This window comes from Betta splendens, chromosome 2 (genome assembly GCF_900634795.4).
Source record: "Betta splendens chromosome 2, fBetSpl5.4, whole genome shotgun sequence".
In the NCBI taxonomy this organism is placed as follows: Eukaryota; Metazoa; Chordata; class Actinopteri; order Anabantiformes; family Osphronemidae; genus Betta; species Betta splendens.
The window spans coordinates 28,630,121-28,648,369 of record NC_040882.2 but is presented as its reverse complement, the minus strand read 5'-3'; the positions used below and the strand labels follow the sequence as shown (position 1 = coordinate 28,648,369).

At 45.9% G+C, this 18,249-nt stretch overlaps 1 pseudogene; it reads right to left on the bottom strand.

The window, feature by feature from the left end:
* The window catches only part of LOC114843594 (disks large homolog 4-like), a 40,238-nt pseudogene that overhangs the window by 5,560 nt on the left and 16,429 nt on the right, over window positions 1–18,249 (bottom strand).

The window sequence follows — 18,249 nt, the reverse complement described above, 5'->3', positions numbered from 1 at the left end:
TTTTAATCTGTCACTACCGATCTGAGTGTTTTTACATGAATAAAGTCAAGTTCTTCCAGATACTTTTTCACTGTAGGATATATAAAGTTTATCTTATCTTCTGTTGTACGTACAGCTGGTCAAGTCGGGGGGGCTGTACCGATCAGCTGGATGAATGTACTGAGAGGTGGGCGTGGCCACCTTTAGGTAGACGACCTCGCCCGTGTTCTTCAGTGCCGACACGGCGTCTTCATGCAGGACGTCCTCCAGAGACACGTGGTTCACCTGAGGAGGAGAGGTCAGACTGGAGAGGACTACTAGGTACACACAGTGAATACTGTGAGTACTACTGACTGTATTACCAGGTACAGGCAGTAAGTACTGAGAACTACTTACTGACATACTGAGTTCTATCAGATACACCCAGCGAGTACTGTAAGTACAACCAACTGTAGCACTCAGTACTACCAGGTACACACAGAATACTGTGAGTACTACTGACTGTTGTACTCACAGTACTGAGTACTCTTAGTACTTACAGTACTTACTCTTAGTACTTACAGCCAGGATCTTGTCTCCAATCAGCAGTCGACCGTCTCGGTGAGCGGCTCCTCCCTCGATGATCTTGGTGACGTAGATGCTGTTGTCTCCTGGAACATGCTGGTTCCCTACACCTCCTGCTATACTGAAGCCCAGACCTGGACCAAACATAACCAGAACCAGAACTTCACCTGAGGTAGGTTCAGATATTACTCACATCTACTTTAATGTTCAGTGTCAGCAGGAGGGCCAAGGGTAACACATGAATCCTCCTCTTCCTTTCTCAACTTTTAGAAAGCAGCTGAGAATTGTAGACTTAGACAGAACTATAATCATCAATCATGTATAATCATTTAAACAGAAACATAAGTTGTAATCTCTTCTCCTCCTTTCGTATCTTTCCTCTCCTCCTTTTCTTCCTTTTTGTCTCCTCTTCTTTCTTACCTTTAGGTCCTTTCATTAGTTTGATCTGTGTGATGCGTTCACTGGGAGGGCGTCGCCGTAGGACGTACAGCCTGACGACAGGCCCCGCCTCCTTTAGTGCCTCCACAGCGAAGGAGTGCGTGACCTCACGGACGTCCACATCGTTAACAAACACTATGCTGTCGTTCACCCTGAAAGGATAGAGAGAGACGTTAGTGGGTGGATGTGTATCTGGTTCAGACCAGGGGTTCTAGAGGTTCTACAGGTCCAGGGATCCACCAGATCTACCTGAGTCGTCCATCCTGGGCGGCGGCTCCTCCAGGGATAATTTTGGTGATGAAGATGGACGGGTCATCTCCGATGTGAGGGTTGTCTGTTCCTCCTGCGATGCTGAAGCCCAGGCCAGAGTTTCCCTGAACACATGTTACAATCTCAGATTCAGAACGGTTTCACCATGCACTGGGATGTGTTACCAAGCCCACATGTCATTTCCTTTCCACTTATTGCACTACTTTGGTGTGTAGTTCAGGGAGCATGGGCAATCAGAGCTTCACAGTCTCTCAAATCCACTGACTGGACTCATTTAAATTCAAGACTCATGTGACACTTAGAGAAGCCTCTGCCTTTAACAAAATATCAACAACTGTACTACAGTACACAAGCTTCATCAGTGTTTGTAGAGTATGTAGCGCTTTCTTCATTATTTTAAAAGAGTAGCACCCTGAGCTCTTATTTATACTGTATGTATTTCCTAAAATAGGTTTTGCATATCCCCTTAATTTCACAGAAAATGCTAACACTCTGTCTGACCTGTCTGATTAAATAAATCACAAAAACAGTAATAATGCAATGGTTAAATGCTATGGTTAAATGTATTAATTAAATAAAAAAAATAACACTGTGCCAATTGCATAAGTCCTTTTCTTATCTAACTAATCTCCTTGGTATATGCCACATTTGATGGAGTGGCTTCCCATTGGCTTCAAGGGTGGTTCTCCACAACATCATCGAGTTTGCAATGAAGGTCCTTAGAGTTCTATTGATGTTGTACAGCTCCAAGCATTCAGTGATCCATGTGTGTGGCATTGAGTCATAGGCTTTCTTGTAGTCGATCCAGGCTGAGCACAGGTTGGTGTGTCGCATTCTGCAGTCTTCAGCGACAGTTCTGTCTACCAGGACTTGGTGTTTGGCTCCTCTGGTATCCTTGCCAATGCCCTTCTGTGCTTCGCTCATGTATTGACCCGTGTGCCCACTTATCTTAGCTGCGATGATGCCTGACATGAGCTTCCATGTTGTGGAGAGACAGGTTTATTGGCCGGTAGTTGGATGGGACTGTACCCTTTGAGGGATCCTTCATTATCAGGATCGTTCGCCCTTCGGTTAGCCATTCAGGGTGAGTCCCATCCCTTAGCAGCTGGTTCATTTGTGCTGCCAGGCGCTCATGGACTGCAGTGAGCTTCTTTAGCCAGTAGGCATGGATCATGTCAGGGCCGGGCTGTCCAGTTTTTCATACCTGAGACTCTCTGTTGGATGTCTGCCACTGTGATAGTCACTGGATTCTGTTCAGGGAGGTTGCTGTGGTCTTCCCTCAGATCCACCAGCCACTGTGCATCACTGTTGTGTGACGCCTCCCTTTCCCATATACCCTTCCAGTACTGTTCAGTTTCCAGCCTTGGTGGGTCTGCTCTGCCGTTATTGCCCTGCCATTGAGACTACACTTTCGCAGGTTGTGTTTCGAACAGCCAGTTTATTCGTCTGGCTTCGTTGTCTCTGGTGTATCTCTTTAGGCGGCTGGCCAGGGCTTGTAGCCTTTGCTTGGCAGTTTCGAGTGCTTCAGGTATGGTCATCTGGCTGTACCTCTTGGGCATCGGCCTTTTCATTGCACCCCTCTGGGCCTCTGTCATTTAGCTCACTTCCCTCCGAGCTGCCTTGATTTTTGCCTCCAACCTTCGTTTCCATGGTGGGTATTGTTTCTCATGGCTCCCATGATTGCTCTTATAGCCAAGCACCTCTAGGATCACTGATGCTGAAGCAGATATCAGCTCATTGGTTTCTGTGATTGTTGTGGTAGGGATCGCTCTCAATGCTGCATTCACATCTTCCATGAGACTTTCTCATGGAAGATGAGCCGGTATCTCATGTGATTCATTGTCTCTCATGATATGAGGTAGGCGGTAGCTTGAAGGGTCTTGCCCAAGGAGCAATATATATATATATATATATATATATATATATATATATATATATATATATATATATATATATATATAGCCAAATGACAGAGGCCCAGAGAGGTGCAATGAAAAGACCGATGCCCAAGAGGTACAGCCAGATGACCATACCTGAAGCACTCGAAACTGCCAAGCAAAGGCTACAAGCCTTGGCCAGCCGCCTAAAGAGATACACCAGAGATAACGAAGCCAGACAAATAAACCGGCTGTTCGCAACACAACCTGCGAAAGTGTACTCTTAATGGCAAAGAGAGGCAAGGTAATCCACACAGAAGGGGTCTCACTCCCAGAAGGAACAATAGCAGACATTGAGGACAGTTACAAGTACCTTGGAATACCACAGGCAAACGGCAACCTTGAACAGGCAACAAGGAATGCGGCAACAGCCAAATACCTCCAACGAGTAAGGCAAGTCCTAAGAAGCCAGCTCAATGGCAAGAACAAATCCTGGGCAATAAACAGCTACGCTCTGCCAGTGATCAGATACCCTGCAGGAATAATAAGGTGGCCAAAGGAAGATATACAGACCACAGATGTTAAGACACGAAAGCTCCTCACCATGCATGGAGGGTTCCACCCCAAATCCAGCACCCTGAGACTGTACGCTAGCCGCAAGGAAGGAGGCCGAGGACTAGTGAGCGTGAGAGCCACTATCCAGGATGAAACATCCAAGATCCATAAGTACATCAAGGATAAGGCCCCGACAGATGACGTGCTGAGTGAATGTCTCAGGCAGTGGAGAACAGAGGATGAGATGCTGGAAGAGGGACCATCATGGGAGGACCAAGCCCTTACACGGGATGTACCACCGGAACATAACTGAAGTGGCTGATCTCAACAAATCCTACCAATGGCTTGAAAGGCTGGGCTGAAGGACAGCGCAGAGGCACTTATCCTGGCCGCACAGGAGCAGGCCCTGAGCACCAGAGCCATAGAGGCCCAGATCTACCACACCAGACAAGACCCAAGGTGTAGAACTGTGCAAAGAGGCCCCTGAGACGATCCAGCACATAACTGCAGGGTGTAAGATGCTGGCAGGGAAAGCATACATGGAACGCCATAACCAAGTGGCTGGCATAGTATACAGGAACATCTGTGCAGAGTATGGACTGGAAACCCAAGGTGAAAAGTGGGAGAAACACCTCCCAAGGTGGTAGAGAACGAGTGAGCCAAAATCCTGTGGGACTTCCAGATACAGACAGACAGAATGGTAATGGCGAACCACACCAGACATTGTGGTGTGGACAAAGAACAGAGGAAAGCCGTTAGTGGTGGATGTGGCAATACCAAGCGATGGCAACATCAGGAAAAAGGAACATGAGAAACTAGAGACAATACCAAAGGGCTCAGAGAAGAACTGGAGAAGGCTTGGAAGGTGAAGGCCACAGTGGTGCCTGTGTGTGATCGGAGCACTAGGGGCTGTGACCCCCAAACTGGAGGAGTGGCTACGACAGATCCCTGGAAAAACATCCGAAATCTCAGTCCAGAAAAGTGCAATCCTAGGAACAGCAAGGATACTGCGCAGAACCCTCAAGCTCCCTGGCCTCTGGTAGAGGACCCGAGCTTGGAAAGGGGATGAGACCACCCGCGGAGGGTGAGAATAGAGTGTGTGTCGGTCTAACAAGGTCTGCGTCAGGTGTTGGGGAACCAGAGCACCTTGGCGAGAAGTGGGCTACTGGAACAAGAAAGAAATGGCTGAGGTGCGAGAACAAGGCTCTGTTGGAATGCTACTACTCAAGTAACCCTAGTCAGAGGTGTTACATGCAAAGAATATGCGGTGAATGGGAACGGAGAAACCCACATTCAAGACTGACGGCGAAGCAACTAGTAGCTCAGTGTTCCAACATCCACAAACGGCAACTGCTATCACAACTTGAGATTGACGAGATACAACACAAATGCTACGGCAAGGGGGAGCCAGGACGCCAGGTTAGAGGGGAGGTTCCACCATCTCCCCACCGGAAATTGGGTACGAAGCCCCAATGAGCACAGATACGCTGAGCGAGGCAGCGACTGACCTGAAAGATAAGATCATGGCGAGATTGAACAGCAACACCGCACCCCACTACAACGACTAAGTGAAGTACCATCACAATGAACCACATGAGATAACCGGCTCAGACGTCGCCCCGGTCTAACAAGGTCTGTTTCAGGTGCTGGGGAACCAGAGCAGCCTTGGCGAAGAAGTGGGCTACTACTCAAGTAAAACCCTAGTCAGAGGGGTTACATGCAAAGAATGTGCGGCGAATGGGAACGGAGAAACCCACATTCAAGGCTGACTGCGAAGCAACTAGTAGCATCAGTGTTCAACATCCCAAACGGCAACTGCTATCACAACTTGAAATTGACGAGATACAACACAAATGCTACGGGAAGGGGGAGCCAGGACACCTCAAAGTCTCATGGAAGATGTGATGCAGCATTGAGAGCGATCCCTACCACAACAATCACGGAAACCAATGAGCTTGATATACGCTTCAGCATCAGTGATCCTAGAGGTGCTTGCTAGAAGAGCAGCCATGGGAGCCATGAGAAACAATACCCACCATGGAAAAACGAAGGTTGGAGGCAAAAATCAAGGCAGCTCGGAGGGAAGTGAGCCAAATGACAGAGGCCCAGAGAGGTGCAATGAAAAGACCGATGCCTAAGAGGTACAGCCAGATGACCATACCTGAAGCACTCGAAACTGCCAAGCAAAGGCTACAAGCCTTGGCCAGCCGCCTAAAGAGATACACCAGAGATAACGAAGCCAGACGAATAAACCGGCTGTTCGCAACACAACCTGCGAAAGCGTACTCTCAATGGCAGGGTAATAACAACAGAGCAGACCCACCAAGGCTGGAAACTGAACAGTACTGGAAGGGCATATGGGAAAGGGAGGCGTCACACAACAGTGATGCACAGTGGCTGGTGGATCTGAGGGAAGACCACAGCAACCTCCCTGAACAGAACCCAGTGACTATCAACAGTGGCAGACATCCCACATAGAGTCTCAGGTATGAAAAACTGGACAGCACCTGGCCCTGACATGATCCACGGCCTACTGGCTAAAGGAAGCTCACTGCAATCCATGAGCGCCTGGCAGCACAAATGAAACCAGCTGCTAAGGGATGGGACTCACCCTGAATGGCCTAACCGAAGGGCGAACGATCCTGATAATGAAGGATCCCTCAAAGGGTACAGTCCCATCCAACTACCGGCCAATAACCTGTCTCTCCACCAACATGGAAGCTCATGTCAGGCATCATCGCAGCTAAGATAAGTGGGCACATGAGTCAATACATGAGCGAAGCACAGAAGGGCATGGTAAGGATACCAGAGGAGCCAAAACACCAACTCCTGGTAGACAGAACAGTCGCCCAAGACAGCAGAATGCGACACACCAACCTGTCCACAGCCTGGATCGACTACAAGAAAGCCTTATGACTCAATGCCACCACACATAGATCACTGAATGCTTGGAAGCTGTACAACATCAACAGAACTCTAAGGGCCTTCATTGCAACTCGATGAGGTTGTGGAGAACCACCCTTGAAGCCAATGGGAAGCCACTTGCCCAAGTATCCATACAATGTGGCATATACCAAGGAGATGCACTGTCCCCACTGCTGTTCTGCATAGGTCTGAACCCCCTTCAGCCAAATAATAAACAGACTGCCTACGGATACCAACTCCGGAACGGGGCCACCATAAGTCACCTCCTCTACATGGATGACATCAAGCTGTACGCCAAGAGTGAGCGAGACATCGACTCGCTGATCCACACCACCAGGATCTACAGCTCGGACATCGGGATGTCATTCGCACTCGAGAAATGTGGGAGGATGGTGACAAAGAGAGGCAAAGGTAATCCACACAGAAGGGTCTCATCCCAGAAGGAACAATAGCAGACATTGAGGACAATTACAAGTACCTTGGAATACACAAGGCAAACGGCCAACCTTGAACAGGCAACAAGGAAGGCGGGCAACAGCCAAATACCTCAACGAGTAAGGCAAGTCCTAAGAAGCCAGCTCAATGGCAAGAACAAATCCCAGGCAATAAACAGCTACGCCCTGCCAGTGATCAGATACCCTGCGGGAATAATAAGGTGGCAAAAGGAAGAGATACAGACCACAGATGTTAGACACATAAGCTCCTCACCATGCATGGAGGGTTCCACCCCCAAATCCAGCACCCTGAGACTGTACGCTAGCCGCAAGGAAGGAGGCCGAGGGACTAGTGAGCGTGAGGAGCCCTATCCAGGATGAAACATCCAAGACCAGAAGTACATCAGGATAAGGCCCCGACAGATGACGTGCTGAGTGAATGTCTCAGGCAGTGGAGAACAGAGGATGAGATGCTGGAAGAGGGAACCATCATGGAGGACAAGCCTTGCACGGGATGTACCACCGGCTGAAGGACAGCACAGAGGCACTCATCCTGGCCGCACAGGAGCAGGCCCTGAGCACCAGAGCCATAGAGGCCAGATCTACCACACCAGACAAGACCAAGTGGGTAGACTGTGCAAAGAGGCCCAGAGACGGTCCAGCACATAACTGCAGGTGTGTAAGATGCTGGCAGGCAAAGCATACATGGAACGCCATAACCAAGTGGCTGGCATAGTATACAGGAACATCTGCGCGCAGTATGGAGTGGAAACCCCAAGGTCAAAGTGGGAAACACCTCCCAAGGTGGTAGAGAACGAGCGAGCCAAGATCCTGTGGGACTTCCAGATCCAGACTGACAGAATGGTAATGGCGAACCAACCAGACATTGTGGTGGTGGATAAAGAGCAGAGGAAAAGGCCGTAGTGGTGGATGTGGCAATACCAAGCGATGGCAACATAAGGAAAAGGAACATGAGAAACTAGAGAAATACCAAGGGCTCAGAGAAGAACTGGAGAAGGCTTGGAAGGTGAAGGCCACAGTCGGTGCCTGTGGTGATCGGAGCACTAGGGGGCTGTGACCCCCAATACTGGAGGAGTGGCTACAACAGATCCCTGGAAAACATCCGAAATCTCAGTCCAGAAAAGTGCAGTCCTAGGAACAGCAGGATACTGCGCAGAACCCTCAAGCTCCCTGGCCTCTGGTAGAGGACCCGAGCTTGGAAAGTGGATGAGACCACCCGCGGAGGGTGAGAAAGAGTGTGTGTGTGTATATATATAGTCCTGCTAATCTTTACTGTTATCTAGTGTTTTCTCTGCCTAGCGTAGCACCTAGCTTACTTTCCTGCTATGGCTCCGCCCTGATCCTCTCCCTCCCGCTCTGTTCGGTGCTCGGTGTTGGTTTTATGTTTAGCTTATCCTCTGCCTCCTTCAGTGATAATGCTATCTGTTAATACTTGTACGCTAGTTGCAGGTCTGGAGGCAGAGTGGTTAGGACTCTTAGACTCTCTGCTTCGCACCTTAGAAAACAGGCCAGCTAGCCAGGTCCCTTTAGGTGGTGCGGAGCCTCTTAGCTTAGCTGCTAGGCGCCCACAGGTTCACAACCAACCACTTCACGTTTCAAACTTATTTTCCCCCACTCAGAGACACACCCGCTGAGAACTGACATGATAAGTAACCATCAAATAGATCTGTTTCACTGAAACCTGGCTGGAGCAGGATGAATATGTTAGTTTTAATGAGTCGACTCCAATGAGTCACATCAACTATCATGTTCCTAGAAGTACAGGTAGAGGTGGAGGATTGGCAGCAATTTATAACTTATATTTATTAATTACTCCTACACCTAAACATAGTTCTAACTCACTTGAGAGCCTCACTCTGAGCCTTTCTTACACAGACTCTAAAAACTTAGATGCCAGTTGTGTTTTGTATTGTTACCGTCCTCCTGCTCCATATCCAGAGTTCTTAATTGGATTATCCGAATTCTATCTGACTTGATGTTGACAGTAACTGTCTCAGCACTGCTTTTGATTTGTTAATAGACACTATTAGATACACTGATAAAATGAGGAGAGAGAGATGAACCAGGTTGCGATCAGATCGTCCTAAAGGGGGGAGGGGTAGAAGTATATGTGTTTTTTATGTTGGCATAAAGAAGGCCAGGCTTTTATTTTTACTTGTGTCGCAGTTAACATACTGGGTGAGGTTGGCAGGGTGGGGCGGGGGTAGCAGGCATGGTTAAAGTCCCCAGAGATGAGAACCAGGGCGTTTGGGTGCTTTGTCTGCAGCCTGGACACGGTGCTGTGCACGCGCTCGCATGCGCTCACACGCAACAGCAGCGTCGGCCAACTGAGGGATATAAGCGGGTGACTACTAGCACCTGGGAGAACTAGTATGGCCGAAACACTGACTGCCACCAGTCCATTGTCCCTGCTACAGTGCTGTTCTATAACCGTGGTGTGGTCCGGGTTACACCATCTGTCGTTCACAAACACTGCCAGTCCCCCAGCCCGCACCAGCCTAAACCCGTTAAGAGAGACCACAGAGTCCGGTGTGACAACAGAGTCCGGAGTGACATCAGAGTGGAGCCCCAGGACGGCAGAGTCGCAGTCTTACAAGCCTCTCTGCATGTTCTCTACAGCCGCCACCCACTCTTAGTCTTAGTTATCGCATAGAGACTGTGTCTGCTTCTCGACCACCTAACTATACAAGTCACAAACAATCAAAGAGAAGTGACTTACCAGAATTTAATAAACATCAAAACAGTTCCTCTTACGGAACAAAGTAACAGTAAGCTATCCAGATAGCCACCCTGGATGCATAACATTAGCTTCAGATTCTACTGTGATTCTACTTTCCTTCTACCTCCTCTGTCCAATAACCTCCCATCATTGTCCCATGTTTAACTAAACCTTGTCTCTTTCTCTCCAGTAGTTGTGCTTCTCTCCTCTCGCTCTCTCTCTCTTTCTCTCTCTCTCTCTCTCTCCCTCTCTGTCCTCACCTACAGGTGTCATAGGACTCAAAGTTTGGTGTCTGTGATGGGCAGCTGCGGATCCAACCATCCTGCCTGTATCCAGTCCCTGGTCCAACCATCCTGCCTATGTTCTGTTGTTGCTTCTTGTTGCTTGTTGCTGTTGCTGTGCTTTTATCTCTCTCTATCCTCTCACCCCAACCGGTCGAGGCAGATGGCCACCCACATCCAGTCTGGTTCTGCTGGAGGTTTCTTCCTCGTTAGAGAGGGAGTTTTTCCTCTCCACTGTTTGCTGTCAAATTAAATGCTTGCTCTATGTGGGATTTGTTGGGTTTAGTTGTGTGAGGTTTTTAAACCTTACTTTGTAAAGTGCCTTGAAATACTTTGTTGTGATTTGGCGCTATATAAATAAATTGAATTGAAAATTGAATTGAATTGTGTCCTGGTTGAGCCACGTCTCGGTGAAACAGCAGGCTGCTCCCAGTAAACGCGCTGCAGACGCATTAGCGCCATTAGCTCGTTCAGCTTGTTGGCGAGGGAGCGAACGTTTCCTACAGGAAGGGATGATATGTATGGCTATACCTCTGTTTCCTCTCCCGGCGCTTAACTCCAGTTCTGCAGTATTGTCGCTTTCTCTGTATCTCGGCTGGAATCTCTGGCTTTCCAGCGTGGAGAAACTCGGCTAAGAGCTAACAGCTGGTCCCAAGTGTAAACAATGGAGCAGCATCCTAAAGGATCCCCGGAGACCGACTTAAAAAGTTGGATAAACATAATAAAACATGAAAAAGTGATTAACTTAGTGCCTGTAGTTGCACAACCCTATGCACACATGCGGCGCCATCTTGAAAAAATATGAATCTGACAGCTGTGATGAAAACTACAATGTTAACTGTCCAAAGAGCCCAAGCAATGATATATAGTTCAAAGGGTTGAAGAACAGCTTTTATTTGAATTTATGTAGGTGATCTGTTCTTCAGTGGGCAAAATGCCCATTGGTACTGTTTGCCCCGGCCGTGGCAGTGGTTAGTGCGCAGTGCTCCTGTTGGGATTGCGTCAGGAAGAGCATCCAACGTAAAAACTTGCCAACTCAACCATGCGATTCATTTGCCTCTGCGACCCCTGACGGGATAAGCTGAAAGATGTAGGATAACCAGGACTCTGCTCATATTTAAACCCATGAACTAGTCCTCTACTGCAGTTGTCATGCTGGTTTATAGATTCTGATATAAAGAGCTGGTAACGCGATGTACCTCTGCTCATACTACGTGTACTGAATACTGAGGCTGAGGCTGAAGTAACTTAATCATTATGTTTCAGAGTCTCAGCTCCACTGATCAACATTTACACTCCACTGGTGTTTCTTCCTAAAATAACTCAGAGATAAAAATAACTGACACCAGTGGGAGTTTGGTTTGTGGGGATAAATCAGCTTTTAAACACAACGTTTTTAAAAACAGATGAGAAGATCTATTCCTGGATCCAGAGTCTTTGTGTGTTTGTGTGTGTGTGTGTTGTTCCTCACTCTCTCCAGTGTGATCTCCTCATATTCCAGTTCTCCTTCTGATCCGTTCATCTGTAGAGACACAGAATTAAAGAGTTAAACCACATCCAACATCTCTCACTGCTCGTCTCCACAGCAACGCCGTGGTTACAGCTGTTCAGCCCCCAGGAGGCCTGTTTCCTAGGCAACTGTATCCGTAGCCATAGCGACAACATTTCTCTCAGAGCATCTCATTCACATCATCAGCTGGTCGTTACATCACTTCCTGCAGATTCAGGCGTTCAGCTGCAGACCTGGACCTGTGTCCAGTCATTTCTATGCTGATATGTGATTGTACATCTATGAAACAATCACAGGGAACAAACCAGGATAACAGAACAGCTGAGACAGGAGTTTCTATCCACAATCAGAGGGAGATGGAAGCTTCAGTCTGTGCTGTCAGAGCACCCTGAACCAAGAATGTGTGAAGAACTATATTTAGGTTTTACACTATAAGCTGTTTATTCTATCCTCCGCATGTAAAAAGTGTTCATGACAAACAATAACCAAAACTATTAAAATGTATAATTTTACAACCAAGTCCATCATCAGCCGCAGCAGCTGAGAACAAACAAAAACAACTTGTCTAGGTGGTGTCCTGCAAATGATATGGGCTTTGCGGCTAATTGGAGCACTTTTGGGGAAAAAGTTGGGCTTATGGAACAGACCGCGTCCATCCCACATTGGATGGAGCCTCTCTGCTCTTTAGTAACATGACCATTTTGCCTCCCCACTCCGTGACAACTCAGAGTGGAGCCCAGGACGCAGAGTCGCAGTCTTACACGCCTCTCTGCATGTTCTCTACAGCTGCCACGCACTCTTAGTCTTAGTTATCGCATAGAGACTGTGTCTGCTCCCCGACCACCTAAACTATACAAGTCACAAACAAATCAAAGAGGAGTGACTTACCAGAACTTAATAAACATCAAAACAGTTCCTCTTGCAGAACAAAGTAACAGTAAGTTCATAAAGTGTGGTTTATTAAATATCAGATCTCTCTCATCTAAATCCTTGTTAATAAATGACTTGATAAGAGACCATCACATAGATCTGTTCTGTCTCACTGAAACCTGGCTGCAGCAGGATGAATATGTTAGTTTTAATGAGTCGATTCCAATGACTCACATCAACTATCATGTTCCAAGAGGTACAGGTAGAGGTGGAGGAGTAGCAGCAATTTTTAACTCAGATTTGTTAATTACTCCGAAACCCAAACATAGTTATAACTCATTTGAAAGTCTCACTCTGAGCCTTTCTCACCCAGACTCTAAAACTCAGAAGCCAGTTTTGTTTTGTATTGATTATCGACCTCCTGCTCCAAATTCTTAAGTTCTTAACTGAATTCTCTGACTTCTTATCTGACTTAGTTCTTATCACAGATACAATCATTGTAGTGGGAGACTTTAACATTCATGTAGATGTTGACAGTAACTGTCTCAGCACTGCTTTTAACGTATTACTCACTATTGGTTTTACTCAGCATGTAAATGAACCCACTCAGTGTTTTAATTATACCATCGATCTTGTACTAACATATGAGGTCGAAAATGATAATTTAATAGTTCTTACCCAAAACCCTCTGTAATCTGACATTTCTTATTAACTTTTGAATTTACCATAATTGACCTTGCAGCAGCCGAAAAGAAATCTTACTATAGCAGATATTCACATCTGCAACGCTGTTGCCAGATTAAAGTAGATGATTCCATCATTTTGCCTCATGTCATGTCTCTGTCTGTAGCTACCCAGAGGGGAACAGTCACCTAAATCCTTATGAACAGGTTGATTGTCTTGTAGATGATGCTGCAGCTTCTCTATGTACAACGTTAGACACAATGGCTCTCCTGAAGAGAAAGGCAGTGAATCAGAGGTTAGCTCCGTGGTAAAACTCAGAGATCCGCAGCCTAAGGTACAGACCCCGACAACTAGAAAGGCTAACAAGATAAATGTTAACTGCATTCTTAGCTGTGTTGAGCCCACAATCACCTTAAATGTCAGCAGCAATGACTTTATGAACTACGTCACTAATAAAATGATCAGTATTAGAGAAGACATTCATCAAGCTTACTCCAAGATGGTTTAAATCCTATTTATTCAACAGATTCCAGTTTGGTCATGTTAACGACAAATCCTCCATATGTACAAGGATTAGCTTTGGAGTACCACAGGATTCTGTGCTTGGTCCAGTTCTGTTCAGTCTATTCATGTCTTTTCTAGATGATATCATTAGGAAGCATTCTATAAATTTTCATTGTTATGCAGATGATAAAGAGCTATATCTGTCTTTGGAACCAAATGAAACAGATCAACCAGTAAAAATTCAAAGTTGTCAAATCCTGGATGTCCCAAACCTTCCTTGAACTAAAATCAGATAAAACCGAGGTTCTTATTATTGGCCCTAAAAATCACAGAGAGACACTGTTACTGTAAGTCAGATAGTTACTTTGGAAGGCATACTATTAGCTTCATATTCTACTGTAAGGAACCTTGGTTTCATCTTTGACCAGGATCTGTCTTTCACATCCTATATTAAATAAATCTCCTGAACCGCCTACTCTCATCTTAGAAATATAGCTAAAATTAGAAGCATCCTCTCTCAGAGCGATGTAGAGAAACTGATTAATGCATTTGTTACTAGGCTGGACTACTGTAACTCCTTACTCATAGGATGTCCTAACAGCTCCTTAAAAAGCCTCCAGCTAATTCAGAGTTCTGACAAGACTTAGAAAGAGAGATCACATTTCTCCTATATTAGCTTCTCTGCACTGGCTGTCTGTAAAATGTAGGATAGAATTTAAATTGCTCCCACTCACCTACAAAGTACTCAATGATAAAGCTCCTTCTTATCTTAAAGACCTAATAGTTCCTTATGCTCCCAGCAGAACACTTCGTCCTCAGAGCGCTGGGCTACATGTGGTTCCTAGAGTCTTTAAATGTAGAACGGGAGGCAGAGCTTTTAGTTAACAATCTCCTCTCCTGTGGAACCAGCTCCCTGTTCAGGTTCAAGAAGCTGACACACTCTCCACTTTTAAGATCAGGCTTAACACCTTCCTTTTTGTTAAAGCTTATAGTTAGAGATGGTTCAGGTCACTGGCAATGATTGTTAGTCACAGGAACCATCTCTTAGTTAAGTTGAAATAGACATAGACTGCTGGGGACTTAATTTATAAACTGAGCTCCTCTGTTTTCCTTCTAACTCTATCAATATTCAATAACCTCCCATCATTGTTCAATGTTTAACTAACCTTGTCTCTTTCTCTCCAGTAGTTGTGCTTTTCCCTTTCTCTCTCCCACTCTGTCCTCACCTACAGGTATCATCGGACTCAGAGTTATGTGCAGTGTTGCCCAATTGGGCTACTTTTTATGGTGTTGTGCAGGAAAAAAATGTATTGGTTGGGAATTAATAATTTTGGCTGTCGGGCGGTATTTGACAGTATTTAAACATAGCAGACATAAAGGTTTAATGGTCATTAAATGCAACACTGTGCATAAGAACCTGATTGGTTACTCTACATTTATGATAGCCTATCGTGCTTTGTTTTCAAAACGTCACCCGTCGCCGTGCGTGCCCAACCAGTGCCTACCCTCTGCGGGCATTTTGCCACTTGTGATTTCCCTGGAGTTATTAAAAAGAACATCAAAATGCCAAACTGGGGAAAAAATAAGAAAACATAGAGAAAAAAGTGGGACAGTGAGCCTGAGCACAAAATGGATTGCACCTGTCCCGATGAGATGAGTCAAAAGCTCACTGTAAGCACTGCAATACTGAAATTGGGTATGTTTTTTACATACTAATGTGTTTAAACAAACAAACAAAAAAAAATTAAGTTATTAAGATGCAGTGTGTGTGTGTGTGTGTGTGTGTGTGTGTGTGTGTGTGTGTGTGTGTGTGTGTGTGTGTGTGTGTGTGTGTGTGTGTGTGTGTGTGTATGTTTTGGGGTCTTTTTGGGCGTTTTTTTTCGTAATGCAGGTTTTGACTACTGCTTGGGTGGGATTTTGCGGAGTCAGAACCGTGGGGACCCCCAATGGAAAATAAAGGAACCAGTTTAGATCATAACATTATTACCAACCCCTGGTTATGCTACGGTCAATCACCGGTCATCACATAAGAATCAGGCATCACTAAACTAAAAGGTACGTTTATATAAATCACAACGCTGCCTCATGATTTCACCTGGAAATTTCAAATAATTCTCATCATTCAGGTGAAAATTGAGTAAAGGCACTTAGACGTCTTTCATCTGTATTATTATTAGAGAACCCAGTTAGCTTCACTTGTATCTGTGTTGGTTGTTGATGTGTGTTGTTCTGGGTGAGCGTTGGTGATGTTTATGACATTAGCAGTATAAACATAGTTGTTGATACTTTCTCTAAATAAAATAAAACTGAGAAAAGATTTGAAACTAAAAAGCAAAAAATAAATATAAAAAAATATTGTAGTTTATATTTGAATTGAAAAACTTCTGCAATTACACACAATTCCTTTGCATTTTAACACAGGTATTTCAGCTTCAGTTTCAATTAGTTTTACTTCGTTTTCAAATTTATGGCTCAGATTTGGCTTCATTAATGTCTTGGTATGATCCTCCAGAGCTGGTCTGGGGTCAGTACAACTCTTTGTTACACTGTGATTGGTCCATCCTAAGCCCCTCCCCCTCCGCTGGCATCCAATCACAGATTAACCAGCTCAGACTCAGGTTCAGACTCAGACTCATAGTCAATCAGACTGAATGGAGCGGGTCCTACCATCATTCTCTGCCTGTGTCTCTTGGCTCGTCTCACGTTGTTGATGAATCGTCGTCCCATCTTCTTGGCGTACCACACAGACACAAACATCACTTCTGTCTCTTACATAAAGACGACGATCAGGTGACGAATGAATAATTAACCAGGAGAATCAAGACACTCCAGAGAGGAAGCAAAGAGGAAGACGAGGCCGCTCAGCAGAGACTCATGTCCAGGAGACAACGGTTAAGAAGGCTCAGACATGACTGACAGCTTAGCACATCGCTGTGTCGTCCCTCGATCGCCCAGCGAGAGAGAGAGGACATACTAAACAACATCAACCCCTTGTAGAATAAAAAGAAAACGAAGCGTCTGAAAAAGGAGAGATGCTGCTCAGCTCTCTGTCATCCCTCCTTCCTCCTCCGCTCGCCCTCTATCTATCTCTCTCTTCGCTCGACCCTCCTCACACTCTACTGCACGTCCCTCTCTCTCCATGTGTCTCTATGCCTCTCACCCTCTTGCTCTCCCTCTGAAGGAATCCCCTCCCCTCCGTGATGTCACTGGGCTGATGGCCGATGGAGTGAAAGGGATGAAGAGACAGAAAGAATAGAGGAAGAGAATCTAACAAAGGCCAGTGTCAGCAAACACTGGCATTTTGGATAATGCTGTTGCCATGGTAACAACCACCCCATGTCCCCTCCCTCATTGCTGATCTCCCCTCCCCTCCCCATTGCCATGGTGACAGCCGAGCAGAGAAAAAGCATAGGGATGCATCAGATTAAGAGTAGGCGCAAGCAGCCCACGCCTCAGTGATGAAGACAGTGAATATTAATAACAGCTGACCTCAGACCTGCTCACATCACCGACACACACATCTGAGACGTGATCGGTGTGATAGGACCTGCACAAGGACCCTGCATTGCCTCGTCTCTGATATTAAAGGTTCAAGGTTTAAGGTCCACTGTGACAAAGTCTTTTGAAAGTCTTTCAATAATTTTCTATGCTGTCTACAGCCTCTTGGGTGTTCAGTTTGGCTTATAACATAACTCACGTTTTGTAAACAGTAAACAGTTGTAAACAGTTCAACCAGTAGGAAATAACGGAAATAAACACTGTAAATAAACAATTTAACTTCCGACCATCAACGAATTACTACAAACAGAATAAGAACAAGCAGAGTTATAACCAGAAACTTTAGGACAGCTCATCAGAACCGTATGTCCAGTTAACAACTGGCAGAACCTCCACCTACACAGGACTTCACAGTCCACTCAGACATGTCTGTAGTTCTTCAAAGATCAAAGTTTCAACATTTTCTGAAGGAATTTAGTTTTCACCTATAAGGACCCAGTGAAACACATGCTGCCCTGTTTCACGGTTGGTGGAGTCAGTAACTACATTTCTTGAGGGTCATTGTCAAACGTGATGCTGTGAGAGAATGCGAGAACGAGCAATTCAACAAGCCGGCACAACCAGCAGTACACAACAGCTCGATAAACTATCCGCCAATAAATATATATAAATAACTACTTCATCCTATGAAAAACAATCAACCATCTTACTACTCTGGATAACACTGAAAAAAGTTTTGAGTACATCGACGAGTGCTTCGAGAGTCTGGTAATGGGGGAAAAAAGACACGGCTCCAAACAAAAGATCATGTCCGTCTGACTCACATGAGTCACCTGGAGCTGGCTCGGGAAATATAAAAACATCACGGACATCCTGGAGTCCACAGAAAAATTCTCTACTTAGGGTACCAGGCCCTCTGCAACTCCCTGGAATTCAGCCAGCAGCAGGTGCCCGTGCCACCAAGAAGAAGGCCCTGAAAGGAACGGTGCAATCCCTGACGGAGGATGTGGCTCCGTTAGCGGCCAAAAATAAAACAAATTTAAAAAGCATTATTGATCTGCAGGCCTGTGGCATGAGAGAAACCTGGTGTTCTTAGGGATTCCAGAACAGGCAGGGGAAA